Source organism: Miniopterus natalensis, chromosome 7 (genome assembly GCF_054644295.1).
Source record: "Miniopterus natalensis isolate mMinNat1 chromosome 7, mMinNat1.hap1, whole genome shotgun sequence".
Lineage (NCBI taxonomy): Eukaryota > Metazoa > Chordata > Mammalia > Chiroptera > Miniopteridae > Miniopterus > Miniopterus natalensis.
Window position 1 is genome coordinate 72,976,987 of NC_142087.1, and position 27,479 is coordinate 73,004,465.

General features: G+C 51.9%; 1 long non-coding RNA gene and 2 pseudogenes across 1 annotated transcript; 2 read left to right on the forward strand and 1 right to left on the reverse strand.

Annotated features, from left to right (window-relative positions):
• The first annotated feature begins 203 nt into the window (after positions 1–203).
• Positions 204–6,236, forward strand: LOC148092801 (uncharacterized). Its single transcript, XR_015714778.1, has 3 exons — positions 204–368; positions 2,219–2,308; positions 6,191–6,236. It is a non-coding gene; the product is annotated as an uncharacterized LOC148092801 (long non-coding RNA).
• Positions 6,237–23,749: 17,513 nt separating this feature from the next.
• LOC107543949 (platelet glycoprotein IX pseudogene) lies at positions 23,750–24,377 on the reverse strand (annotated as a pseudogene).
• Positions 24,378–24,825: 448 nt separating this feature from the next.
• LOC148092802 (large ribosomal subunit protein eL6 pseudogene) lies at positions 24,826–27,277 on the forward strand (annotated as a pseudogene).
• Positions 27,278–27,479: the final 202 nt, after the last annotated feature.

Consider the following 27,479-nt stretch of genomic DNA (forward strand, 5'->3'; position numbering starts at 1 on the left):
CTGCCTGATCGGACGGAGCAGTGGCAGAAGGCTTGGCCGTCCCCATGACATTGGCAGTATTGGTCACTCCGACTGGTCTAGATAATAACGCAGTGGCCATCTGTGTGCCTGTTGCCTTTTTCTTCCTTCGGAATTAGATTCGAAGCAGTAGAATCGCAGGGCTTGGGGTGGTTGAGACCTTGTCCATCTGTGTTCTAGGTGCTGTCTCGACTCAAGGGCAACATGGAGGAAGCCAATTACCACCTTGCGGGCCGGGTTGAGATGTTGGAGCGGATCCAGAATTTGGACCATGACCAGCTGATGCTTCTAGAGCAGAACTTGTGTTACCAAGATCAGTGCTGGAACGTCAAGGAGCAGGAGGATTCCCTGTAAGGGGTGTGGGATGGCTGACGCCTGTCCACAAAGGGTCCAGGCTTCCAGCTGCAGCCTAGAGCCCAACATTCCGGGGAGAGAAGCCCTGGGGAACATTGGTGTCCCCAGGGCGAGGGGACAGGCCACCTTACCAGCATGTCCTCTCATTTTCCCTGGGGTGGTTCTAGATTTCTGCAAGCAGGGTGGTTGGCCTTTGTTTGCTTTTCAAAGACAGTGCCCACTGCCAGACACTTCTTGATCTGCCTTTGGAATGAACTTCACTGAAAAAAATATGATAGTGGTAAAGAGAAGTCCTCAGGGAAAGAATTCAGGTCAAAGGCTGAGCTTGTCTGTCTTGGAGAGTGGGTTGTTGTGCGCGTGGTTGCCCTCCCTCTGCCAATATCTACAGGGTCCGGACTTCGGCGGAGGCCCCGCGAGGTGCAGAGCACCAGTTCCCTGGTCAGCAGGGACTAGTCGGGGAGATGGGATGTGAGCGGAGCTACATGCATAGCACACGGATGTTGAGGGGCTCCCTGGAGGCATCGATGGAGGCATGGGGCTGGGAGTTGGGTTCTGCTGCTGGCATAGGACGAGGGGGCACATGCAGACAGGAAAGCACCCTAGCATAAGGCCAAGCAGCACGGCTGTGGGGGCAGAATCACAAAGTCCAGGATCAAAGATGTTGAGCTGATGGTACTGGGAATAGAGCAGGGGCAGTGGTTGGGGCCTTACTGGTTGGCAAGCTAGCACTTTGCCTGGGTCCCCACTTCACGGTGAACTCCCGCAAAAGCCCTCGGTTTAGGTGGGACCTTGGCAGTTTCATGGCCAAGGAGCCTGAGCAGCTGCCGGGATCCAGAGGACTCATTGCCAAGCAAGGAAACCAGGGATCGAGCTGTCAAGGCCACAGCCACTGTGAGAGGCAGCGACAGGACAGGAGCCAGCGGGCCCCCTGGGCAGCATTGTATAGAGAGCACCCAGCACAGCCCTAGGGGCCAGGAGAGAACAGAAGCAGGCCCCTGGCACAGGAAGGCCAGGCGCCCTTTCCTCAAGGTCGGGGTGCCCTCTGGAGGCCGAGGTTCAAGAGTTCCTCTGGGGTCCTTTTTGTGGTTTTCAAAATGTGAACTGATTTCCAACAATTAGAAATTAAGAGATTTTGCTTCACAACCTGGGTTTCTGGGTCCTTTGGGAAAACAATCAGAAGTTCCGCCCCCTGGCCAGCAGCCCTCCGTGTGCAGGGCCCGGTGCGGTTCCCCGCGGCACCATGCGCTCAGCAGCCCCAGGCCCGGCCACTCCCTCTGGTCCTTCCAGGCCAGCTTTGCTCCTGATTTTCTCTGTCTGGGCCCTGAAAGGCTTAGAGTTTGCTTCCCTGCACGTGTTATCAAAAACGAACATTGGAATGGGTGGATGTCAGAGGTCTGACTTTGCTCAAGTGACTTTGAAACCTTGCTGCCCATCTAACTCGCTGAAGGCAGATGTCTCCTCAGCACTGGGGGTCTTGTTAGTTCGCCCCCCAGGAGCCAGCCTAGCCCTGTGTCTGACCCCGAGAGCCTCCCGTCCTGAATTGGCCTGGCCGGAAATTCCTTGGGGTTTCTGGGCTTGAGTTTCAGATGGACCAGAGTTTGCTCTCCTGAGATGATGTCCAGCCTGGTCCTAGGTGCTTCCGCAGGTCTCCTTGAGGTGTTAGTGTTCCCGGACCCACATCCAATGCTTGTGTTCACACATTCCCACCTGAGCGACCGCGATGTTCGTGAGCACCGTGATGTCTGAATCCCAGAAAACCACCGACCCTTCTGGGCCGGGCTGAAGGGACAAGTTACATGTTACACTTAAAAAACGAGTTTGTTTTTCCTTTCTCCTCTGTTTTTAGAGACGACTTAAGTGACTTTCAGAGTGAAAATGACAACCTGGAAGAAAAATCCAAAGCTCCGCTCAAGCGCTCTCATCCTGCTCCAAAGAAGTGAGTTGACTTAAGCTTCAGTGTCTGAAAAAGAACAGAGAGCTTGTTCTCTCAGGAGGAGGGAAGGCTGTAGCCACCTGGAGCAGGGGCCCGTTGGTGGGCCTGTGTCTTCCACTGTTGAGCAGGTCATCTGTGTGCAGGTCCCTCCGAGCACGGACAGAATTTAGAGTTTCTTTCAGTCCTGCCCTCTGGACTCAGGGTTATCCTATGAGGGATGGCAAATGACAGCTGGCCATGAGCCTGTGTAAGGGCACAGAGAGTCTGGTTTTAGAGCCATTCAAGCAGGAGGGTCAGGTTTTACCTGACGATTTCAGGACATAGGAAGCCATGCTTCTGTCTTGGGAAGGAAGCTTGGATCAGGCACCTAGACCAGCACCCATGGTCTTCAAACACAGGCGAAATTCCTCTGGAGTCACTGGACCCCAAGGCACTTGCAGAACCACTTCCCTTCTCCATAGAGCAGCAGCTGCAGTTGTGGGCTGGCTAAGTCCCCTTCAGCAGGGCTTCCCCTAGTCCCGGGCCTGAGCCCCAGGAGCTGGCCCTTCAGGCTGTCCTGCCCCAGCCCAGCCTTGAAGTCACATCCCCATGAATCCTGCAAGGCTTCTCTGTTCAAATCACAGAACCACAAGATTTCAGAAGCTCCCTCTGACCCTTCTGTTGAGAGGAATTGAGTCACCCATGAGGAACTGGAGTGATTTGTGTGAGCACAGTGCTGTTTCAGGGCAGAGGCAAGATTAGAACCCAGATGGGGTTCTTCTGTTAGGTTAGAATGCCTCCATTTCTGCTCGGATACCACACATACTACTTACCCTTTCAATTCCCTGTTTTTATGCATTTTATTTATTTTTTTAATGCTCACCTGAGGATATTTGTCGCATTGAGATTTACAGAAAGTAGAAGGAAAGAAAGAAGGCAGGGGTGTGTGTGTGAGAGACAGAGAGAGAGAGGGAGGCAGGGAGGGAGAGATGGATATGAGAGAGACACATTGATTGGTTGCCTCCTGCATGTGCCCTAACTGGGGCTGGGGATTAAACCTGCAACAGAGGTTCGATTCCCTTCACTGGGAATCGAACGTGCAACCCTGATGCTCAGGCTGACACTCTAAGCACAGAGCCACAGTGACCAGGCCTCACTGTTTTTCATTCAAACGACCCACTCTGCCCTGCCCTCTTCCCCTCACCCAGATTCCGCAGTGCCGGGAATGGCAGAGTATCCCAGCCTATTTCACTCATTATTGACTCTAGCAGAAAATGAGAAGGTCCCTGGCTTTTCCTGAAAATGGCATTTTCATGTGAACTTTCTAGGAAACATAGGTTAGGTTCGCGCAGCACCGCTTCCTGTGCTCGGCAGACAGCCAAGGGCTGAGGGCGGTATTTCAAGTTCTGTTTCCCCGAAGGCTAGTGTGGGCTTCTGCCAAGACCGACACTTCTACCATCCCCGAGTCTGTGCACGTTAACTGCAAATTCTGTTTTACCTCCTGAACCCCAGATCCAGTGATTCTGGTGATGGCAAAAAGAAGCCGAATTCTGATCCCCAAGTTAATGGCCAACTTCACAGGCAAGTGATGGAAATCCCAGGTCACGGCAGGGCACCCGAAACCTGCTGGAGGGGGCAGTGAGTGTAACTGTGCCCTAAAAATCTCCTTCAAACTAGGAAAAAACGCTGGATTGGACCCAAATGGATCCTCAACCTTTTTAAAAAGAATAAAAGGGGATCGAGAAAAGGAGAGGTATCGATTGTAGGTGCCTGTCCACTGGATCCCCGGGAGCCCATCCCATCCTGCTCCCAATGGTGAAAGACCAGTACGCCCACAGCAGGCTCCCAGGAAAGGTAGGAGGGCGACTGGCTGCAGGTGGGTAGTAAAGGGTGGGATCTCCGGTCTCCTTCCTGGGAAGGTAGAACCAGCCAGAAGGAATGTTGGATGTGCACACGAGTGTGTAGGAGCCTGAGGGGGCATGCTCCGTGCACACACCTCTGCCTCCTTAGGTATGTTACCAATCAAGTAGAAAATACAAACCCAGGCAGTGTTGTGGTAGTTTTGTCCCAGAACAATGTAGTCACTTAAGCATGAGAAGCCTCGTAGATCGTGTGTGTGGTGAGAGGGACGCAAATCTCCAGAGCTGATGTCCACACAGCCAGCACGGAGAAGCACCATAGCCTATGTTTGGGTTTCCTTGTAGCTGTCAGGCCTAGAAGAAGCCATTTCTATAGGAGATCCCGGTGCATTAAATACCTAATGGACATACGCAGGGTCTTCAGCAAGGCTGTGAGCAAGGCCGTGGGTGGCTCTGACCTGGACGTCACTGTGGAAAGCAGGTCCTGTTTCTGTGCCTTCAGAAAAACCAAGTATTTGTGGCTCAGCCCACATGCCCTTGCCAACTGGTGTTTTCCAGCTGCTGCTGTTTGTGGCCCGCGCCAGCACTTGGGACCTGGGTGCCCTGTGGACCCGGTGAATGCGGTGCAGACTGCTTGTCGGGGCGGGAAGCAGAGCATGTCCGGGTGTGTCCCCGGTTCTCAGTGCAGCTCGGGTGCTCACCAGCTGTGAGCTGGGATCACGAAAACACGTCCCTGTCCCACAGTTGTTAGTGTGCAGCGGGATGGACACTGATGATCCCGGGAACAGGGACCGGATACTGTATGTGCTAGAGGAATGGGCCAGGAGGGGAGGTCTGCAGGCCTGGAAGGGGCAGCCTGCCCTCGGCCAGGGCAGTGTCCCCTCCCTGTAGCCGCTCTCACCCTCAGACCCGAGGGCTGTGGTGGACACTCGCATGCAGGTACACGGCAGCCGGGAGGGTGTTTCCCCCACACTCGTCACTGAGAAGGTTTTTTTTTTTGCCTTTGGGGATGAGTGTGTGTCTAGTTGTGGGTCCAGATGTCGGAATCCTGGGTCAGGCATTGTTGGCAGGTGTAGGGGTGTGTCGGGCTGCTGAGCTGTCCCGCAGACTGACGGTCCCTCACATGTCTAGCTGCCTGGGGTCTGACTCCATGTGCTGGTGACCCCTGGCTCCTCTGCATGCACTCCTTCCTCTCCTCATGGTGTCCATCCGCCTCAGGGGACACCTGCACTCGGCTCCTCCAGGCTGTGAGGTGCTGGCAGAGGGCTGCAGGTTCCAGAGCAGGGTCAGACTTCGGTCTGGGGGCCTAGGCCTGCTGCCAGCATGGTGGGAAAGGACAGTGGTTCCCTGGACAGGGGAAGGCCGGCCCAGCACAGCTGCTGTGCCAGGGCAGTGGCTTAAAGGGAACAATGGTGGGGTGGCTGTCCCCTGCACAGTCTTGAGTTACCCTTGGTGGCCCACCTCGTTGTTCCTACATCCCCCTTGTCAGATCAAAAGAAAGGTGTAGGTGTCAGTGAGGGTTTCGAGTGAGGTCAGGCTGGCATATAGGAACTGCTGGCGTCATTTCTGTTTCTTGTGGCCTAAGATGAAGCCCTCACCAGGTGTCTGAGCTGGTGGCCTGGGAAGGAAGAGAGGACAATGTGCCCAGCCGGTCTCTGCCTCCCACTGAGCCTGGTGGGAATGAGGACAGATGGAAAGCTTTGGCTGTGCCCAGGCTCCCAGCCCCGACCCTCCCATCCAGTGGATGTGTTTTTGGAAACGGCATCTCCCTCTGGGCCTGTTTTCCTGCTGGTGAAGTTAGGGAGCTGCCTGAGTGACGGACGCCTGGCTTTTCTCCCTGACCCATGTGGGGCCTCGGCCTCACCATCTCAACCACGGGCCGGGTGTGTGGTGGGGCCCAGCTAGGCTGTGAAAGGCCCAACAGGAGCGGGAAACTTCAGTCCTGGCCAAGTGGCCTGCACAGGGGACGTCCTGACCGGGAGAGGGCTCTCTGAGGACCCTCGTGGCCCTCACCCTCGCCACTCCCTTCTTCCTCTCTTCTCTGTAGGATATTCCACCTACCAGGATGACCTGCTGAATTACCTGTTGAGCAAGGGCAATGATGCCCGAACCATCATATCTTAGCCAGGACCCCCTACCAGAAAAGAAGGGACCAGGATACCCACCAGCTCTGCGGCCCCACCATGAAGATGGCTGTCAGCACCTCCGAGGGGAAGCTGCTGAAGCCAGGGCCTGTGTGAAGCCCAGCTTGAGACCTGCTGAGGCGAGGCCCCACCCAGCACCCCCTGAGGCTGACCCAGCCTCCCCAGAGCCTGTCTCTGGGCAGACCCCAGCAAGTGTACATAGCGTGTTGAGGGGAGTGTGTCTGAGATGAGGTACACGCCTGATTTGGGAGTGGGTGTAGGTCCCCAGTGTCCCCATCATGGGTGGGATGTTGACTTATGCTTTATGAATAAGTCCTGCTGATAGTAACCGCATTTTCTACAATCTATTACAGAGGTGTGTACACACTTGTTAAATGCATGTATTTTGAGGGTGATCTACAGGGTGTCTCCCAAAAATGTACGTAAATTTTCAGCTGGTAACTCCCTTAATTTTCACCCCTTTTCAGGTTTAACAAGTTTGGAACAATGGGTGAAGCCAGACTAAGCTTTGAACAATGAAAAATTATCCACTAAACTCTCTTATGGGGATTCATAAAATATCAAGCTTACGGCTCAAACCCGGCAACAGTCAATGAATCGGGGGCAGCTGTGGAAAGAAAGCGCACAAACGCCAAACAAAGTGGTTCCTGATGTTTGCGATTCCTTTGCTTCTGTCTCTGGAGCGCCCAGGCCGGAGCTGATGCGCAGCAAAGGACCCGCAAACCTCAGGGATCACCCTGTTCTGTGGGAATCTGTGCGCCTTGTCTTTCAGTAGCTGCCCTCAGTTCCCAAGTGTTGTTGCTTTTGTACCGTAAACTTTCTTTTCCGTATCCCCATAAAGAGTCCAGTGGATACATTTTCTTTGTTCAAAACTTAGTGTGGCTTCACCCATTGCTTCAAATTCCTTAAACCTGAAGAGAGTGAAAATAAGAGTTATCAGCTGTCAAAATGTGTGTAACTTTTGGGGAACACCCTGTATTTATGTTCCATCAGGAATCTCCCCTTGTGTCCCTTTTTGGGGCCACCCAATATTTACGTTCCATCAGAATTCTCACCTGTGTGTACCTTTTTGGGGACCCCTGTATAAATGTTCCATCAGGAGTCTTCCCTTGTGTACCTTTCAGTTGACACCTTCTTATATTTATGTTCTGTTGGGCATCTCCCCTATTGGTACCTGTTTGGGGACACCTAAATTTATGTTCCATTGGAAGTCTACCCTGTGTGTACCTGTGTGGTGACACCCAAAACATACGTTCCATCGATAATCTCCCCTGTGTGTACGTTTTTGGGGACACGTATATTTATGTTCTATCACAAATGTCCCATGTGTGTACCTTTTTGGAAAAACCCTATATTTGTGTTCCATCAGGAGTCTCCCCTCTGTGTGGCTTTTTGGGGAAGCCCAGTATTTGTTAGAACAAGAATCTCACCTCTGTGTACCTTTTTGGGGACCCCCTGTATTTGTGTTCCATCTGGAATCTCCCCTTGTGTCCCTTTTTGGGGCCACCCAATATATATGTACCACCAGAAGTCTCACCTGTGTGTACCTCTTTGGGGACCCCTGTATTGATGTTCCATCAGGAGTCTTCCCTGGTGTACCTTTCGGTTGACACCTTCTTATATTTATTTTCTATCGGGTATCTCCCCTATTGGTACCTTTTTGGGGACACCTAAATTTATGTTCCATTGGAAGTCTAGCCTGTGTGTACGTTTGTGGTGACACCCAATACATATGTTCTACCGTGAATCTCCCCTGTGTGTATGGTTTTGGGAACACCTATATTTAAGTTCTATCATGAATCTCCCGTGTGTGTACCATTTTGGGGACACCTATATTTGTGTTCTATCAATAATCTGCCATGGGTATATCATTTTGGAAATACCCTATATTTATGTTCCATCAGGAGTCTCACGTCTGTCTACCTTTTTGGGGTCACCCTATATTGATGTTCCCTTGGGAGTCGTCGTGGCCAATGGGAGTCTCACGTCCTGTTCTGTGTATTTGGCCTGGTTCCTGACACATTTTCTTTCCTGTTGTTTACTAAAGATGCTCTTCCTGGATGTACTAAACCTGTTGATTTTGGTCTTATAAAGATTTTTCCCTTTTGAGTTCATAAACTGGTAAAGAAATGGGCATGCTCACGTGGTCGACTTTAGGAGTGCTTTGCATGTGTATTAAATAGCCATTGATTCTGGACACGGGGATGGGGTTGCAATAAAATGAGCTGAAGTAGAATTGAGTCCTAGTTTTCTTCACCGGTCCTCCCTGGCAGCCTCGAAGAGCGCCGGGCCCTCGGGGTTCCCTGCATTAGCCCCCCAGTCCCCCCCCCTGGAATCCACAGCTCCCTTTGCCACGAGGTCAGAGACTGGGAAAGCCTGGTTCCTCTTCACCATGCAGCAGCTTTTTCCAGACCTGTATTTATGTTAAGTTTGTATAAGTTGAATCCCGTTTTGATGTGGGATTTAGATCACAAAGGAGCTCAGCCTACAGCGATCCTTTGGATTTTTCCAAGGCTACTGCACTAGGAAGAGCCCGATCTGGAGTTTAGATCTTGGAGGCCTCAGACTAGAGGCTGGAAGGTGAGAGAGGGAGGCAGGAAGGAGGCATGGAAGTGTCCCCACCTGACCCAGTCTTCTAATGGTTTTCTGTGCAGCTGCTGCCTCCATGGCCCTGCCTTCCCACCAAACCTCTTCTGTACAAGTGTGTCCTCGAGCCTCCTGTCCCCTGCTCCCCAGGCTCTGCAGCCTGTCCTAGCCGACCACTCAGTGGGAGCTGCCACCCGCAATGCTTAGAGCCAAACTGAGCAGCGGCACCTGCAGGCCGTGTGTCCTGGGCCCTTGGCTTTTGCAGGATCTGACCCTGGCCAGTCACTCCTTGGAGCTCTCAGCCTCTGGCTCGTGGTTCTCTCCCCGTGGGACAGCTCTCCAGTGCTCACACTTGCCAGTCCCTCAGTCAGTCATTCCTCCCACAAACCTTCATGGAAGCTCCTGTGCTCACTCCTGAGTTCCCCTTTGAGGCACCTCCCTCCACGCCCCCCTCAGGGCTGACCCCACCCTCCTCCCCAGCACTGACCTCTCCTGAGCTGCAGGCCTGAGGTGCGCTGCCTGTTACGCCCCCTGTCTGGACTGCAGGCTTCCTCCCCTCCCCCTGGCTCCTCAGGGCTCCCTCCTTAATCCAAGGACAACAGCTGTCAAGCACAGGAGCCTGTGGTAGAAGCTTGACCCCTCCTATTTCCACTTCCCACGTTTTATATGTCACCTGATCCTGAGAATGGGCTGGAACCTGCCACGTCATCTTAACTAACTGCTCTTGTCCTAGGTGACATCCCCCCCTGGACTGACTCGCGTCTTGGCAGGGGCTTGTCAACTGCTCTGCCTGCCTCACACAACCTCTCAGCCCCATGACGCCTGTCAGGCGTTCACCCCGGGTGACCTTCCTTTCTGAACATTCCCCTCCCTCAGCCTCCACACGAGCTACACCCATCCCTTTGTGGTCTAGGGTCCCTACATGGCTCACGTCGGGGTGCACCCTGCACTCTCTCACCCCCTCCAACCCCAGACAAGCTCAAATAAGCCCACCGCTTTTAAACAATCGATGTTTTTTATTGATTTCAGAGAGAGGAAGAGCGAGGGAGAGACATAGATCCATCATTGACGAGAGAGTCATTGATCAGCTGCCTGCTGCACGCCCCCTTCTGGGATTGAGCCCACAACCGGGGCGTGTGCCCTGATGGGAATTGAACCCTGAACTCCTGGTTGATAGGTCAAAGCTCAAGCACTGACCGTGCCAGCCGGGCTCACACCCAGAGCTTTAATTGCAGTCTTCCCAGAAGATTCCAACACCTCTAGCTAGCCCCAGCCTCTCCTCGGGAATCTCCAGATCTGTTTCCAGCTTGGATGTCCCAAAGACACCTCCAACTCAAAATCGAGGTTCACCATCCTCCCTCCACCCAAGCCCCTGTGTCCCTCATCTCATCACATCTGTCCCCTTCCATTCAGACCATGTTTGGCATCGCTCTCTCCCACTGTGTCCTATCCATTACTGCATCAGCTGGTTCCAACCCTGACATCTTGCTCACACACCCAGCCAAGCCCAGGTGATGGTCCCCTGGGCAGTATCACGGGTCCTGTTGCTGAGGGGGCCCCCAAATCATGACTCTGCTGAGCTCCAGGGCCCCCCCTCTCTGCACTGGCCTGGGAGGTGTGCGACCTGCTGGGTGGGAAATATCCAAGCGACAGCTGGGTATTCATGCCCACAGCTCAGGGCTGAGGTTTGCCTGGAGGGAGATTTGGGGTCAGCTGTGGGACAGGAGGGGCTCACCCTGGGCAGAACAGTCACGTGAGAATATTAGAAAAGGTCGGACGGACCCTGGGAAGCACCCAGCCAAATGTTTCTCAACCAGCCAGCGGCACAGGAGGGAATGTATTTACATGTATGCATACGTACGTACACAGGTACACATGCATACATATTCACATGCACCTACACATGCACATATACATGTCTATGCACAGCAATGGATCCTCAGGAAGCGCTCCTTGCATTTGGCCAAACTGGTGTATTTATAGCCGCCTATGCTTGCCCTCAGCTGACGGATGAGTGTAGCTCCAACGGGAATGTCGGGTGATGTTCTCCTTGTGTTATCAAGGAAAACAAGCTGAAGATGTTTGTGAGAACGTCAGTCCCTCGTTAACGATGCGAGTGGCTCCTTATCAGGTGCTCGTTTTCTGAATGCCAGATGGCATTCCTCAGTTTCCTGTAATGTGTTCACATTGTAATGGCTGCAGGCAGTTTTTTAAAAACAGAGACACAATTTACATGCCATAATATTCACCCAAGACACACTCTTAAGTTTAATCTCTGCTATAAACATCTTCCCCATCACTGTCTTAAGTCTGGAGACAGCAGGCGCTGCGGAAAACAAATCAAGCCCTGATTTGGAACATTTGCCAGTTCCTGTGCTGTCAATATTCTCACCACGGCCCATTTCAAGCTGCCAACATGGTGTCACTCCCCACAGCCATGGGAAGAGCAGTGTGGCGTCACCTGCTCTATAATATCCCCTCCCTGCAGATGCAATGGGTAGAAACAGCCCCAAGAGCATAGGTAAGGAGAATAATTCCAGGCGGCAGCTGTTTGCTGTCAATTATGTGATCGCGGGGCTGCACAGTTCACTGTTGACGGCGGCTGCGTTTAACGCCTGGCCTGCCAAGTCCCTGGAAACTCAGGGATGTGCCCTCACAGGGGCCCCGGCTCAGCAAGGGGAGCCCGCCTTTGAGGGGGGCTAAAGGGAAGGACAAGAAGGAAGAAGGGGCCAAAGAGGAAGGTGACGCCAAGAGCAGCGCAGCTGGGCCCTGGGAGCTTTAGGGAGCTGCCCCCCTGGTCCAGGCTGGAATGTGTCCCCCCAGTGCTGTCCCCACACAGGGCACAGAGAGGCCAGGGGCTGTCTGGAGGCTGGAGACTGCCCGGGCTTCTCTCTCTCTCCCTCCTTGACCTTTTCCAGGGGGTAGAGCGGAAAGAGTGGGCCCTGGAAGCCCCGGCCTCCCCATCTGTAAGGGGGGCACAGTGGACCCCAGGGGGTCGTGCAGGAGCCTGCAGGGGTGCAGGGTCCCCGCAGGGCCGGCAGGGCCTGGGGAGGGCTGGGGCTCTAGCACGGCTCAGAAACCCCCTTCCCTCTCCAAGTGGGGCTCAGGGCCCAGCCCCCTGAGGTTGGGTTGCCTGTGCTCCTGCTGCAGGCTGAGAGCGGGGGTGGGGGGGGAGGGGTAACCAGCACTGACCCCCTCCCCGCCCCCTCCCCCCCTCCCCGCCGCCCAAACTCCCCGTAAACAGGGCGCCATAAACCCCAGGTCCCTCTGGCCCCGGGGGAGCAATGGCCCTCAGGAGCCTTCTGGAAGCCGCGCCTCCCAAGGCCTCTGGGGCAGCTGCTCTGAGCCCGGGAACAAGCTGGAGGACGGAGCCTGCGCCTCTGCCCCCGGGGGCGGGGAGACGGAGCCCCCGCACAGCCCTGCGGGCCTGGGCATGTCGCGGGCGGGGCTGGGCCTGCTGCCTGGGTCTCGGCCCCCCCTCCCCTGGGTCCAGTCCCTGCGCCCCCAGCCCGCGGCTCCCGTGTCCCCACCGCCCGGGCGTCCCCGCTCAGGAACCGCGGCGGGAGCTGGGCTGGCGGGGGGCAGGGCTAGACCGCCCCGGGGGCCCCGCCAGCTCAGCCCCGTCCGCAGCCTGGATCCCGCCTGCCCTGTGCCAGTCACTGTGCCAGGTGCTGGTGGCCCAGGGAGAGGTCAGTGCCCCTCTCACCCCCCGCAGGCTGGCAGCTCAGGAAACCAGCCCTTGAGGAAACAGAGCGGGAAAGGCAGGGGTTCTGGGCGCAGCCCCATCCTGTGTGTGCGGGGCCGGGAAGCTTCACTGAAGACCTGACATGTCAGCAGAGACCCAGAGGAGAAGAAGGGGCGGCCTTGGCAGAGCCTGGGCAGGGGGCCCGGGAGCAGGAGCAGAAGCCCCAGGCGGGGCAGGGCCCGCACAGGCGGAAAGACGCGGCCAGCACAGCGCCCCGCAGGGTTTTCCTCCGTGTCCTGTGTGTGGCGCGTCAGTGCCCGGTGATTGCTGCCGAGCCCGCGGGGCCTCTGGAAGCGCCGTGAGCACCAGAGTATATGCCGCCCGGGGTCTGAATGACAAGAGTGGTTCCCACAACGTGACGTCTTCACTGTTGGCACCACCACGCGTGCTGTCTGGGCAGCCCCAGAGCTGTCCACCCAGCGGGGCGAGAAGAGCTCAGGCTCCCCCACGGGTTTCCTGGGTGGCTGCTCTGACGGCGGGACAGACACTGCGGCCAGGCCGGTGCCCCAACTGGAGCTGCCTGCAGGCCTTGAACAGGTGAGGCCAGAACCATGGTTGTTATTGTTGCTCGGGGTAGGGTTCGGGTTAGGCTTAGAGTTAGGTGTAGGTTTTAGGGTTAAAGCTTGGTTTAGGGTTATGGTTAGGGTTTGGGTTAGAGAAAAGGCTAGGGTTGGGGTTAGGGTTAAGTTTAGGTTATGGTTATGGTTATGCGTAAATTACGGTTAGGGTTAGCTATGGGATAACCTAAGGCTAAGTTTTTGGTTGGTTCGGTTGGTAGGTTTGTTGTTGCCTTTTGTATTAGGACTCGGGCCCGGGTTAGGATTAGGGTTAGGGAGAGGGCTGGGACAAGGTTTAGGGTTAAGTTTAAGGCTAAACTTATCGCTATGGTTAGTGTTAGGGTGAGGGTTAGGGTGAATTTTACAGTTAAGTTTACGGTAAGGATTGGGTTAAAGTTAATATTAGCACTAGGAAAAAGGGTAGGGCTAGGGCTAGTGTTAGGGTTAAGGTTAGGGCTATGCTGAGAGTTAGGGCTAGTGTTATAGTTAGGGTTCGAGCTAGGTTTCGTTCTAGGGCTAAGTTTAAAGTTAGAGTTAGGGCTAGGGGTAGAGTTAGAATTAGAGCTAGGTTTAGTGTTAGCCTTAGGACTAGGCCTATGGCTAATGTCAATTTTACCATTGGTGGAAGGGTATATTTTCAATCAAAGCTATGGTTAAGTTCATGGTTAGGCTTAGGGTTTGAATCAGGGTTAGGGCTGACTCTAGGGCTAAGGTTAGTGTTAAATTAAGGCTAGAGCTGAGGCTAGTTTTAAAAGTATGGTTAGGTTTAGGATTAGGGTAAATCTAGGGTAGGATTAGGTTTCGTTTTAGTGTTAAGGATATAGTTAGAGCTAAAATTATGTTTCAGTTTAGGGTTAGATTTGGAGGTAAGGTTAAAGTTTACCATGACATTGTGGGATTGGGTTAGGTTGGGTTTAGTTATAAGAAGAAGGCTAAGATACAAAGTAATTCCTCCAAGCTCCTACGAATGCTTTTTCAGAGTAAACACCCTGCCTCCTGCAGGAGCTCAGACCTTGGAAACTATCTTTCTCTCTGCTTCTAATGGGAACTTTTGGGGAGGATTGAGTCCTTGGCTTGGTATGTGGCTTAACTATCCCTTAACCCTTCAGGCCAGGGCCAGCTTCCTAATTAGCCTTTCTAGAATTTATGGCCGCAAGCTAAATTAGTATTGCTTTGGTGCCTCAAGGACTGGGTCAGGGAGCATGAGAGCACCTCTGCAGCTCACCCAGGCAGCTCCTCCGTGCCTGGGGCCACAGCGGTTCCCCACATTTGGGATTGGGTTAGGTTAGTTTAGTTTTAAGAAGAAGGCTAGGTTTGGGGTTCAATTTAGTGTTAAAGTTAGAGATAGGTCTATTGCTAGAATTAGGGTTCCATTTAGGGTTAGGTTTGAGTGTTTCGCTAGGGCTAGATTTGGTGTTATTAGCATTAGGGTAACTTTTGTTTAGGTTTAGGGCTAGTGCTAAGGCTAATGTTGTGGTTAGGTTTCCCTTTCGAGCTGGGGCATGTGCCAGAACTAGTTTTAGAATTAGTTTTGGGGTTTAGTACTAGCATTGGGGTTAGAATTAGGGTTAGGGTCAGGCTTAGGATTCGATGTAGGCCTAGATTTAGGGTTAGGGTTAGGTATTAAGATAGGGCTAGAGCTAGTGTTAGGGTTAGGATTGAAGCTAGGTTTAGGATTAGGGTTTTGGTTAGAATTAGGACTAGGCCTAAGTCTAGGTCTAGGGTTATGGTTAATTTATGATGAGTTTTAGATGCAGGGATCAATTTAGAGTTAGGTTTGGGATTTGGTTTAGGGTCCGGGCTAGGGTTAGCCTTAGAATTAGGTTTAATATTCAGGTTAGGCTTAGGAAGAGTGTTAGGATTAGGCCCAAGGCCACAGTTAGGTCTAGAATCAGTTTTCAGCTAGGACTGGTGCCGAATGTAGGACAAGAATTGGATACAAGGTTAGGGTTAGGGTTAACTTTAGGGCTATGGTTAAAGTTTGGTTTGGTTTGGTTTAGTGTTAGGAGCATGGGTAGGGTTAAGGTTGGGTCATGCTTAGGAGTAGCTCTAGGGTTAGGTTTAGAGTTACCATCAGGGTTATGGTTTGGGCTAGGGTTATGGCTATGCATGTGGTTAGGGTTATTGATAAGGCTGCAATTAGCATTAGGGTTATGGTTAAATGTAGGTTTAGGACTCCTTGCAGGGGAAGCTTTAGGATTAGGGTTAGGTCTAGAGGTAGGGCTTGTTCTAGGGCTAAGTTTAGAATTAGGGTTAGGGCTAGGGCTAGGGCTTTTGTTAGGGTTAGTGTTAAGGTTAGGGCTAAGTTTACAGTTAGAGTTATGGCAAAAACGAGGGCTAGGTTTAGGTTTAGGTCTTGGTCTAAAGGTTAGGTTAGGATTAGGGCTCAAGATAGGACTAGGGCTAGAACTGGGCTTAGGTTTAGGATTAGGGTTAGTGTTCGGTTTGGGACTATGTTTAGGGTTAGGGCTAAAGTTAGGGCTAGTGTTAAAGCTAGGTTATGGTTAGGTTTAGGGTTAAAGTTAGTTGTAGGCCTAGGGCTAGGTCTAAGTTTCGGGTTAAGTTTACGGGTAAGGCTAGAGTTAGGGTTAAAATGAGAACTAGCTATAGTGTTATGGTTAGGGCTAGAGCCAGGATTTCAGAGAGAGGAAGAGAGAAAAAGATAGAGGAAGAAAAATCAGTGATGACAGAGTCATTGGTTGTCCGCCTGCTGCACGTCCCCTGCTTGGGATCAAGCCCACGACCCGGGCATGTGCCCTGAGCGGGAATCGAACAGCGAGCTCCTGGACCATAGGCTGATGCTGAACCACTGAGCCAAGCCGGTGAGTATGTGTCCATTTTTTAAATTGGGTTGTTTGTCTTCCTGGTGTTCAGTAGTGTACATTTTAAATATATTTTATAAATTAACCTTTTATCAAAAGTATCATTGGTGCAATGGGTTGCCTTTTCAATTTTTGATTTCTTTTTAAAAAAAATATATCTTTATTGACTTCAGAGAGAGAGGAAAGCACAGGGAAAGAGAGAAACATCAATGATGGGAGAGTCGTTGTTGATCAGCTGCCTCCTGCACGCTCCCCACTGCGGGTCGAGCCCGCAACCCCCGCATTTGCCATGATTGGGAATCGAACAGCGAGCTCCTGGACCACAGGTTGATGCTCACCCTTGAACCAGGCCGTCTGAACATGTGTCCATTTTTTAAATTGGGTTAGTTGTCTTTTTGTTATTGAGTAGTATACATTTTTAATATATTTTAGAAATTAACCTTTTATCACAAGTATCATTGGTGAGTATATTCTCCTGTGCAATGTGTTGCCTTTTCATTTTGTTGATGGTTTCTTTTGCTCTGTAAAAGCTTTTTATTTTGATGTGGTCCCATTGGTTTATTTTTTCCTGTGTTTCTTTTGCTCAAGAAGATATACCTACAAAAATATTCTTACGAGAGATGTCTCCGTTTTTACTGCCTATGTTTTCTTCTAGGAATTTTATGGTTCATCAACTGACATTTACATTTTTATGCATTTTGAGTTTATTCCAATGTAAGGCGTAAATGGATGGTCTAGTATCTTTTTTTTTAAATATATATAACTCTCCAATTTTCCAACACCATTTTTTGAAGAGACTGTCCTGACTCTTTTGTATGTTATTGCCCATTTTGTGAAAGAGTAATTGGCTATAAAGGTGTGGGTTTGTTTCTGGGCTCTCGTCTGTTTGATTGATCTATATGCCTGTTCTAATGCCAGGGCCAGGCTGTTTTCACTATAGTGGCCGTGTAGTATAGTTTGGTATCAGGTAGTGTGATACTTCCAAATTGTTTTACTTTCTCAAGATTGCTCAGGCTATTCGGGGTATTTTTTGGTTCCATATAAGTGTTTGAAATATTTGTTCTAGATCTGTGAAATATGCCACTGCTATTTTCATAGGGATTGAGTTGACTCTACAGGTTGCTTTGGGTAGTGTGGAGATTTTAATGATGTTAATTCTTCCAGTCCGTGATCACGGAACTTGCTCCCACGTGTTTCTGTCTCCCTTTTCCTCTCATCACTGTCCTATAGTGTTCTGAGTACAGGTGTTTTACTGCCTTGGGTAAGTTTATTCCTAGGCACCTTGTTGTTATTATTGTTGTTGCAGTGGTAAAAGAGATTTCTTTTTTGGTTTCTCTTTCAGAGAGATTGTTATTGGTGTATAAAAACGCTACCGATTTCTGGATGTTGCTTTTGTATTCTCCTACTTTCCCAAATTCATTCATTTACTCTGTTACTTTTCAGGTGGATTCTGTATGTTTTTATGTACAATATCATGTAATCTGCAAATAGTGACAGTTTCACTTCCTCCTTTCCAGTTTGGATGCGTTTATTGTTTTTTCTTGTCTGATGGCTGTGGCTAGCACTTCCAGTGCCATGGTGAATAAGTGTTGAAAGCGGACACCCCTGTCTTGTTCCTGTTCTTAGGGGAAATGCTTTTCGTTTTTGCTCATTGATTATGATGTTGGCTGTGGGTTTGCCATATATGGCCTTTATTATGCTGCGGTCTGATCCCTCTATTCCCAGATTACTAAACATTTATATAAAAAATGGGTGCTGGGTTTTATCGAATGCTCTTTCTGCATCTATTGATATGAACGTGTGATTTCTACCCTTCATTTTCTTAACGTGATGCATCACGTTTGCTGACTTGTTAATATCGTACTATTCGTGCATCCCCGGAATAAATCCCTCTTGGCCATGTTGTATGATCTTATTAATTTCTTTCTGGATATTATTTGCTAATGTTTTGTTGAGATTTTAGCATCTTTATTCATCAGGGAGACTGGCCTATAATTTTCCTACTAAAAAAAGTTATGCAGAGGTAAAAGGAAGAGAGAGAAAGCAAAAGTGAGAGAAAGAATGGAAAAGGGAAAGGAAGGAAAGGATGGAGTAAGATGAGGACGGGGCGGCAGGAGACGGGAAAGGAACAGGGAGAAAAGAGCAAAAGCAGGACCAGTGAGAAGGCTGCCGGCGCGATACAGAGGAAAGTACTGGAACAGAACAGCAGCAAAACAGCCCAGGAAAGGTCATCTGGGCAGATCCTGCTGCGCGAGGCTCCTTGCTTTGTGCGCTGATTTCAGGCTTCGTGCCGGGGTGCTGTTCTCAGCTAATGTCCCCAGCTGTGTAGGCTGACTCGGGGTGTCCCACAGTAGCTGAGGCGGGTCTGAGGCTCTCTGAGGTCGCCTCCCCCCTCAGCCGCCTGCCCTGGAGGTGGCCTGGGCCTGCAGTGCCTTCTGATGAGCCTTCTGGATGGAGCCAGGCAGCCCAGCTGGGGCCAGAGGGCCCCAGGGGTAATTAATCTGCACTTCGAAGAGCAACTGCTCAGTGTCCAGTTTATGGTCCAATCCAGTTCCCCTGAGGCGGCCTGGTGCGGGGGCGGCTTGCATCCAGCCTCCTGCCTTTTCTGGAAAAGCTTCAGTTGCCCTGGGCTTGGTGGGACTGATCCAAAGAGATTCTGGTTGAGAACAGTGCCTGCCCAGCCCGCAGGAGGTTCTGCGGCCCTTCTGGTCCCAGACAACAGCCTGTGAGGGTCTTACTCTTGAAATTCCCTGCTCTGAGCTGTTCTCCTGACCCCCACAGTCTGTGCCCCTCGCGGTGTCTGGGGCTTCAGAGAGCTGATCCAAACTCTTTCCTATTGGGGGTGGTGTCCCAGCCTGCAGGAGGTGGAGACATGCTCCACCCCTCCTTCCTGGCACTGGCTGGCTGAACTCACAGGACACAAGGATCTGGCCCCCAAGAATCAGGCCCAAAGCCCACTCTCACTCATCTGTCTCTCCAATATAAGCCTTCCTGAGGGATGCTGGGGGGTGCCTGAAACAACACAAAATAAAAAACACACCCTTGCTCTCTGAGGATCCAGCACCCTTGAGCCACAGATGCAAGCAGAAGGGGTTATAAAATCATCCCAGGCAGGACTCTGATCTCTCTGCTGGCTGGTGACAGTGAAGCTGGGACCCAGAGTCTCTGCTCTGCTCTCACTTCCAACTCTCTTCAGTGAGAGTCAAAAATCCCCCACCTTCCCTGCACCCCCTCCACAGGCAGGATCAGTCCCTGTGCTCCAGAGGTGGGGCAAGGGGCTTCAATCCTGCACTAGAGGTGGGATAATCCCTCCACCTTCCTCAGGTAACACGGTTTAGTCGGTGTCTGGGGCTCTGCACATTGCCTTTCGGGAACGCAGAGGGTCTCATAGAGTTCCTCTGGGTGCAGCCGTCAGCCCCCCTCTTTCTTCAGACCCCAAGACGGCAGCGCAGCTTTTCTAGCAGCCAGCACCCAGGGCGAGACTCTCCCCGGGGACAGCCTTCAGTCCGCGCACTCCCTCCCGGGAAGGAAAGGACCAGGCCGCCCAGACAGACAGGTCCCCAGGTCACTCTCTCAATGCCTCGGGGCCCTCCTTCTAGTCTCTGCTGCTCTGGGTTTGGGAGCCCTGCGTGGGGATGTGACCCCACACTTCCAAGGGGAGGGAGCTTTGCACCCCATATCACTGGGGCCTCTCAGCCAAGCATCAACGGCAGGGCGGCTCCCCCTCTCCAAGACTCCCCTTCTCTTTCCACTTTCTCCGTTCTTTCTTCAGTGCTCCTTAGACGAAATATGTCCAATGAGTTACACTTCTCTTTTTCAAGCTGACCGCACAGATTTTAGCTGGAAATCCAGTCCGTGGCTGGGAGAAGGGCACACAGCCTCCTTTTATGCCATAGTCACCTTGCTCCCGGTCCTATGAGTATAGTTTTAACCTTTAGACCCCGAAACAGTTTCAGGGACCCTGGGGGTTCCTGGAACCAACTTTGAGAACTAGTGGTGTAGCAAAATATTCACACAGGTGCACAGGTTGTTCCCTTCAGTACTGTTGGTAATGGAGAGCATCGGAGCAATTACATCTTTGTCAACAAAGGATAAATAAACTGCAGGACATGATGCTGTGAAATACTGTGCTGATCCTGTGGTAGAAAGAGGGAGGGCGGGAGGTTGAGAGGTGGCTCAGAGAGACAGATGGATCTCTAAATTACATGGCCATGGGAAAGAAAGCCAGCTACAGAATATTACATAAATGTGTGATTTCTGTAGAAAACTGCCATAAGATGACCATATTTTTGGTGGTACATACACATATTTATAACTGCATGAAAATGTCCAGAAGAGTCCACATCAAAGTGATAGCAGTGGCCACTGGAATCAGTAGAGGGTGTACCGTTTTAAAATTTGTAATTAAAAAGTACTATAGTTTAGCTCTGTCTCTTTATTTTGCCCACTTTATTAGACACCTACCTAAAAAATAAAACTTTCCCAAGGTTGTGAGATATTTCCCGAAGCCTGAAGTGGTGTCATCACTGCTTATTATGGAGAGTGGTTTAAAATGAGGATGCCAGCTCCAGAGCCATTTAGGAAAGTGACAGTCAGAGGCTGGGGTGTCTGTCAAGTTAGACTCTGTTCTTAGGAGGTTCCCAGGCCCCAGACTGGTCCCCAAGTTGGGCGGAGCTGAGCCAGGACAGAGCCGCCTGCCTCCTGCTCTTTGCCCTCAGGCACACACAGGGGCTGCCCTGCATGTTTGCCCCAAAACAGAATTTGCTCTCATCTAGTTTAATGAGACATTGCCAGTGTTGGGACCTGTGGGGACCCTGTCTGGGTCAGCATGGAGTCCTTGGAAACCTGTGTGTGTGTGCGTGTCTGTGTGTGCACTCATTTTTGCTCACAGGAGGTGTGGGTAAGTGTGTGTGCAAAACACACGAGATGGACAGTGTTAGGAACTGGGTCTGCTATGTCTCAGGGACATGACTCAGCATGTGACCCCTAAGAGTGCCCATTTCTTCACAAATGCCCTTGCTATGGCATGTCCTGTTTCTGACGAGGCACATATTACCTTAGCAGAGACCCCCGGGGGCCGACCATTGCTACATGCCCCCCTGCTGCCTGTTACTGGGCGCACTGGAAGACCATGTTTCCCGGCCCCCCCTGCAGCTGTGGCGCCCGAGACTGGGTTTGAGACAATGATTGCTTGTGAGGGTCATCTGTACATTTCTAGTCCTAGCCCTGAGCATGTGGACATTTGTCTGTGCTGTCCCTGCTTACCCAGTGGCCAGAAGAAGTCAGGAGCCCAGCAGAAGGCTCTAGAGAGAGCAGGCCTGAGAGAATGGGCTGAGTAGGAGGCAGGAGTCCTGTGGAAGGCCTCCTTGTGAACCGCTGATCACACCAAGGTGTCAGGGGGACCAAACCTCCCTTTGGGCAAGCAGGGTGTATTGGTTGTCAGAGCAGCTAGAAAAAATTACCTCGATAAACTTTTCACTTGCAGCTGGGTTTTGAAAATACTCTTGAAGGTGGTAGTCAGGAGGACCATGTCATGGTGACTGTTTGCATAGATTGATGGCAATGACAGAGCTGGCATTTGGCTTATAATGGGAATAAGGTCCATGGCTGTTTGGTGCTAGTGGTAACAGCAGTAATGGGGGAATGGTGGTGGGGAACAGTGTCAGCTCATGGGGCTAATGTCTGTAGCTGTGATGGAGAGAACGGGGAGGTGGCAGATGTGATGCTAGTGTGCAGGCCGTGATGGGTACCAAGGGTGGTGTTGATGGCTGTGTGGGGAGGAGAGACTTGTCAGTGGCCATGGAGAGCCGGCTCTGTGGCTGAGTGTGGTTCTAAAGGGGACAATGGTGGCTGGTAGGGGATGGTTGCTGGTGGCGGTGGGAGGCATTGATGATGGAGTTGGTGACTGTGGAGTGGGTGGTTCTGTGGTGAAAGCCTTGCTGGCCTGAAATGGAGCATGAGGGATGATGGAAAAGGGAAATCCATGCTCCCAGTGGCCCTGTTTTCCTAAGGCTTTTGTGGAAATTCTCTGTCCACCTTGGGAAAGCCCTGCATGGCCACTGAAGTTCCCTTCATTCCTTGCACTCTCAGGGGAATCATCAGCTGCACTGGTGCCACTGGGCTTCCCAGGCTGCTAACAGGTTCTCACTGGACCAAGCCATTCAGTCCCTAGGATCAAGGCCTATAACCATCACTGCACCAGGCCTGTGGCTGCACACGTCGGGCTCAGGAAGGAAAAGGGGCAGAATTTATGGACATCTCATGTGGGGACTTGGAGGTAGAAGAGCCTGAGTTCTAGGGGGCCTAGGAAGTTTTCAAGGGAGCACTTTTCAGATGTGGAAGGGGACCTGTCTGGGATCATGCCTATGAAGTGACTGTGGGGGCCTGGACCTGTGTTCGCCTCCGTGCCCTGCAGGGAGAGCAGTATTTTCCTCTCTGGGTTCGACAGGGTGCAGGAAGATGACCACTGTGAGGTGCTTCATATAGGGCCTTGCACATGCCATGTGCCCAGGAAGCAGATGCCAGCTTTGACCATTGTTGTCATTAGGGAGCAGTGTTACAGCTGATTCCTAAGGCACAAATTACAGACTCTCAGTCTATGGACGCCAGCTAGTTGATAATATATGTTCTATTTGCCCTATTGATATATCAGTTACAGTTTTTATTTAATTGCCGACAGTTGAATAATTCAGAGATTTCACATAAAAATCTAGAGTTCCTCTTTCTCTAGCAGAATTGAACACGGGGCCCCTGGGTCCACAACTCCAGATGGCAGCATTTGGCTGGACCTCTTTGGATGGAACACGGGCTCTCTGATTTGCCACAGTCTCCACCAGTCTCAAGTGTCCATCCCTCATCCTGAGTTTGGGGGTCCTGGTCCTGCCTCTCTTTTGTGGACCAGTGCCCTTCAGGGGCACACTGTGCCCACTTGGCTTTCCTCGTGGCACCTCCTGAGCCATAGGACCACCACAGGGAACTCCCCGAGGCAAGGACCTTGGTGTAATTATATTTGGATTTGGCTTGGCCAGTAACAGACCTAAATGTTAGCTCGTACAGTTGAGAAAAGTTTAACTTAACTGTTGGCACCAGAATTCCTCTGAGAAGAGACGTGTCTTCTTTGAAGAATCTGGTGAATGCGGTAGAAGTGGAACCCTAGAGTTTGCAGATGTCTGATGTCAGCACTTGGAGGGGAGTTGTTTCCATAAGAAATGGAGTAATTTAATGTGCTGTTTCTGAAGAAGAGGGGTAGAGGGGAAGTAAAGGAGAGAGAAACTAGTCCAAGAGAAGAGAAACAAAGGGGCGGGTGAGCCCAGATGGCCTCAGGGCCAGACATTTTGACCAAGGGCCATTTGGGAATGGTGAAGTGCCTTTTTGTGTATGTCTGTTGCAGAGATAACCATGCCCTCTTCAAAAACTTGAGAGAAAGTTTTTGTTTTTTCTTGTTTTTGGAATTTGATGTGCAGTTGGCCTGGGCTCCCTAGGATGGTCCCTGTGGGAAGCTGGTACTATAGACAGGGGAGGGTAGGAGAACTGATGACCTGGGACCTGGCAGGCACTGGGGAAGGGCTCTGGATTTCCAAATTGTGAAACTGGGGGTGGCTGGTTGGAAGGAAGTGGGACAGCCCCTTTTACTAGGAACTTGGGGGACAGAAAAGCACCAGTTAATATAAAAAAGAACCCAGGTTTCCAGAATGTACTGAGAGGGAAAAAGAAAATCTCTGAGTTTGGATGAAATGGCTGAGCAGCCAGTTTATTTTGAGTTACTGGTGGTTCTGGCTGATCAGGGCTGATGGAGTCTGGGGAGGAGCTCAGGTGGGCCTGAGGGTGACCCTGGGAGCACGGGCTCTCTGGCAGTACACAGCAGAATTGCCAGGAGAGCCAGGCCTGTTGTGGCCACAACAAGCAGTGCCACATCCCACCAGACCCCTGGGTAGTCCCAGGATGTCTGTAGCTGCCAGCCACAGTTGCCTAGCTCATAGCCTGTGAGATGGCCCAGTGGGTGGATGGTGGCAAGGCTGGGGCTGGCACAGTGGACATCCAGCAGGGCCTCAGGTGTGTGGTCCTCCAGCCAGAGGTGCAGGTAAGTGAGACTGCAGTCACAGTGCCAGGGGTTCTGTGTCACATCAAGCGTCTGCAGCTGGACCAGGTGATCGAGGGTGCCGGGAGGCATGGAACGAAGGCTGTTATTGGCCAGCAGGAGGTGGCGGGTGTGGGCTGGCAGGGCAGGCAGGGATGTGAGCCCTCGGCCCCTGCAGTCCACCCACAGCCCCATGGTTTCCAGGGCCTGGCAGGTGCAAGGTTCAGGGCAGTCCTTGGTGGCCTCTGCTGTAGCCCAGAGCAGGAGCAGGGTCCCCCAGGCAGGCATTGTGCAGGCTGGCTGTGGGGAGAGTGAGTGTGGGGTGAGGGAGGGACTAGTAGCCTGCACCCCATCCCAAGAACCAGTGGGTACCATGGGAACAATGGTTTCTGACCTTGATCAGGGGACAATTACCTTCTAGGGCCTCAGCTTTCCTTTTTAAAAAAATATACCTTTATTGATTTCAGAGAGGTAAGGAGAGGAATAGTCATTGATCTGCTGCCTCCTGCAACACCCCCGACTGGGGATCGAGCCCGCAACCTGGGCATGTGTCCTGACCGGGAATCAAACCCGATTGCCTGGATCCTAGGTCAATGCTCAACCGCTGAGCCACACCTTGGCAGGACTCAGCTTTCTTGTCTATGAAATTGCAGCGGTGAAGACTGAAGGAAGTGAACTGTGCCCAACTTGGGCCTGGCAGACCCTCGCTGAACACTCAGGAGGCAAGACAGTGAGGGTGGCTGAGGTGGGGATGAAGCAGGGGACCTTCAGAAGAGGATATGGCTTCAGAAGGTGGGGACAGCAGGTCTCTGCTCCATGGTTTACAGTCCTGGCACTTGGCCTCAGAGCCAGGAAAGGGTGCTCCCAGTCTCCCTGCCTAAGGCTGGGGTTAGGCTGATGGCGTGGCTTTCACAGACCACCTCTCATCCCACCAATTTCAAACACTTGCTATGGCAAAGTCAACTCTTATTTGATGCTTGATATAGAAAACAACACAAGCAGCTGGGGGCAAGAAAGGGAACCCAAAGGGGGCCCCCTCTGGAAAGCCACTCATCCAGGTTTTGGGAAATTAAGGCTCAGAGACAGAGTGTTTTGTGCGGGGTTACCCAGTAGTCTGTGTCAGAAAACAGACTCAAACTCAGGTCTCATGAGCCGCAGTTTTCTGCCTGATTCCCTGCCTTCCCTCCACAACTGTTTTCCCCCTTTCTAAGACAAGCTCTTCCCAAGTCCCCACCCCTCCACACCCCAGGGCCTGGCTCATAGCAGGCTCCCAAAGACTATTTGTTGAATAAACCAATGAATTTTGATTGAGCCTAGGAGCAGGTGTCTCTGAGTGAATGGCCCCACCCAACCCCATCTTCTGGAAGGGAGAGCAAAAGGAGGCATAGAGGTGAGACTTGACAGCCCACCTCCCCACCGCCTGGGAGGAGCCCTGGTGTAGGAGGCAGTACTGGTAATAAGGAGGGCTACTTACCTTCCAGGCCTGCAGAGCAGTTCCCTTTCTGTGACCTGAACTGTCCTGGTTGAGGCTGGAGTGGCAGTCCTATGTAAAGCGGCTGAAGGTAGCCACAGCTTGAGAGGGAGGAAGGAAGTGATCAAAATAGCCTGGCTTATCCCCTGCATGCAGCCCTGGAGGGCCTGTCTCCTGAGGTAGGGAGCCCTGGGTCCTAGTGCCTTGGGCACAGAAGCCTAGGTCAACTTGAGTTTACCGAAGGGGTCCCATAGTACGTGCCCCTTTCACCACTTTTAATCAAAATAGTCCCAGCCCCAGCCATCAAACAAGAAGAAAACAAAAAGGCATTCAAATTGGAAACAAAGAAGTAAAATGGTCATTATTTGCAGATGACATGATAGTGTACATAGAAAATCATAAGGACTCCACCAAACAACTACTAGATTTAATAAATGAATTTGGCAATGTGGCAAGATACAAGTTAACATTCCAAAATCTATTGTGTTTTTATGCACCAATATTGAACTCTCATAAAGAGAAACATAAAAAAGAATCCCATTTACTATTGCAACAAAAAAATGAAGATACTTAGGAATGAGTTTAAGCAAGGAGGTAAAAGACTTGTACGCAGAAAACTACAGGATGTTTAAAACAGAGCTACAAGAAGATATAAACAAGTGGAAGAATATACCGTGTTCATGGATTGGTAGAATTAACATCATTAAAATGTCTATCCTACCAAAAGCAATGTATAGGTTCAATGCAAATATACCCATGGCACATTTCACAGATCTAGAACAAACACTCCAAAAATTTATATGGAACCAAAAAAGACCCCAAAGGGGACCTTCCTTCTCTTTCCCATCTTGCAAGCTGGTGGGTGCCAAGAAAGCCGAGGAGCCATCCGGATACTAAGGAGAAAGCTGGCGCTAAGGAGGGAACCCTGAGGCCAAGGAGGCTGGGCGGCGGCCAGGTTGAGAGGGGCGACCGCAGGCCGGGCGCCCGAGGGGAAGCCCCGCTGCCCGCAGCCCGGCCTGGCCCAGGACCCGGCATGTGGCCCGCGGCTGTGACTCCCGAGAGCCCTGCACCAGGGGCGGCGCTCAGCTGCTAAACCCCGGACTGAAAAGAAGAAGGAGACCGTCCCCGCTACTGTCACAGAACCAGTCAGTGGTGACAAGAATGGCGGTACCGAGTGGCAAACTGCGCCACATGCCTCGGTGTTTCCTCCTGAGACGCGCCTCGGAAGCTGCTGAGCCAGAGCAGGTCACCCTCCGCCCAGCACGTGAGGACATCGCGGGCCAGCGGCACCCGGGGCGCTCTGTCACCCTCAGGGCGCCACAGAGGCCAGAGGGAGGTTTCCCTGAAGCAGCTGAGCAGTGGTTGGCTGCTTGGGCCTGGACCCCTGTCCCTTAATCGAGTCCCTCTGCGGAGAACACACCAGAAATTTGCCATCACCATCCCCGCCAAAAGTGACAGCCGTGGCGTGAGGATCCCCCAGCATCTCCCCGAGGCTTCCTTCCAGCAGAAGCGGCTCCGCAGGCCCAGCCCCAGGAGGGTGGCACCTTCCGCACAGACAGAGAGACAGGAGCTGGCAGAGCAGGGCGAGGCCGAGACAGAGCCGGACTCGCAGGTTCTGCCTGAAACCAAAGCTGCCCTCAGCCCCAGGGCTGCCTCTGCTCGGCCTGCTCTGGCCAGAGGGCTTGACCCTCGCAAACTGGTGTTCTCAGTTTCTTACGAAGAACCTGATTAAACAACAGACCTGTTAAAAAAAAAAAAAAAAAAAAAGACTCAAATAGCCTCAGCAATCCTGAGAAAGAACAAAGTTGGAGGGATCACAATACCACATACCGAGTGATACTACAAAGCCTCTGCAATCAGAACAGCCTGGTGCTGGCTCAAGAGCAGGCATAGAGATCAGTGGAACAGAACAGAGAACCCAGAAATCTACCCAA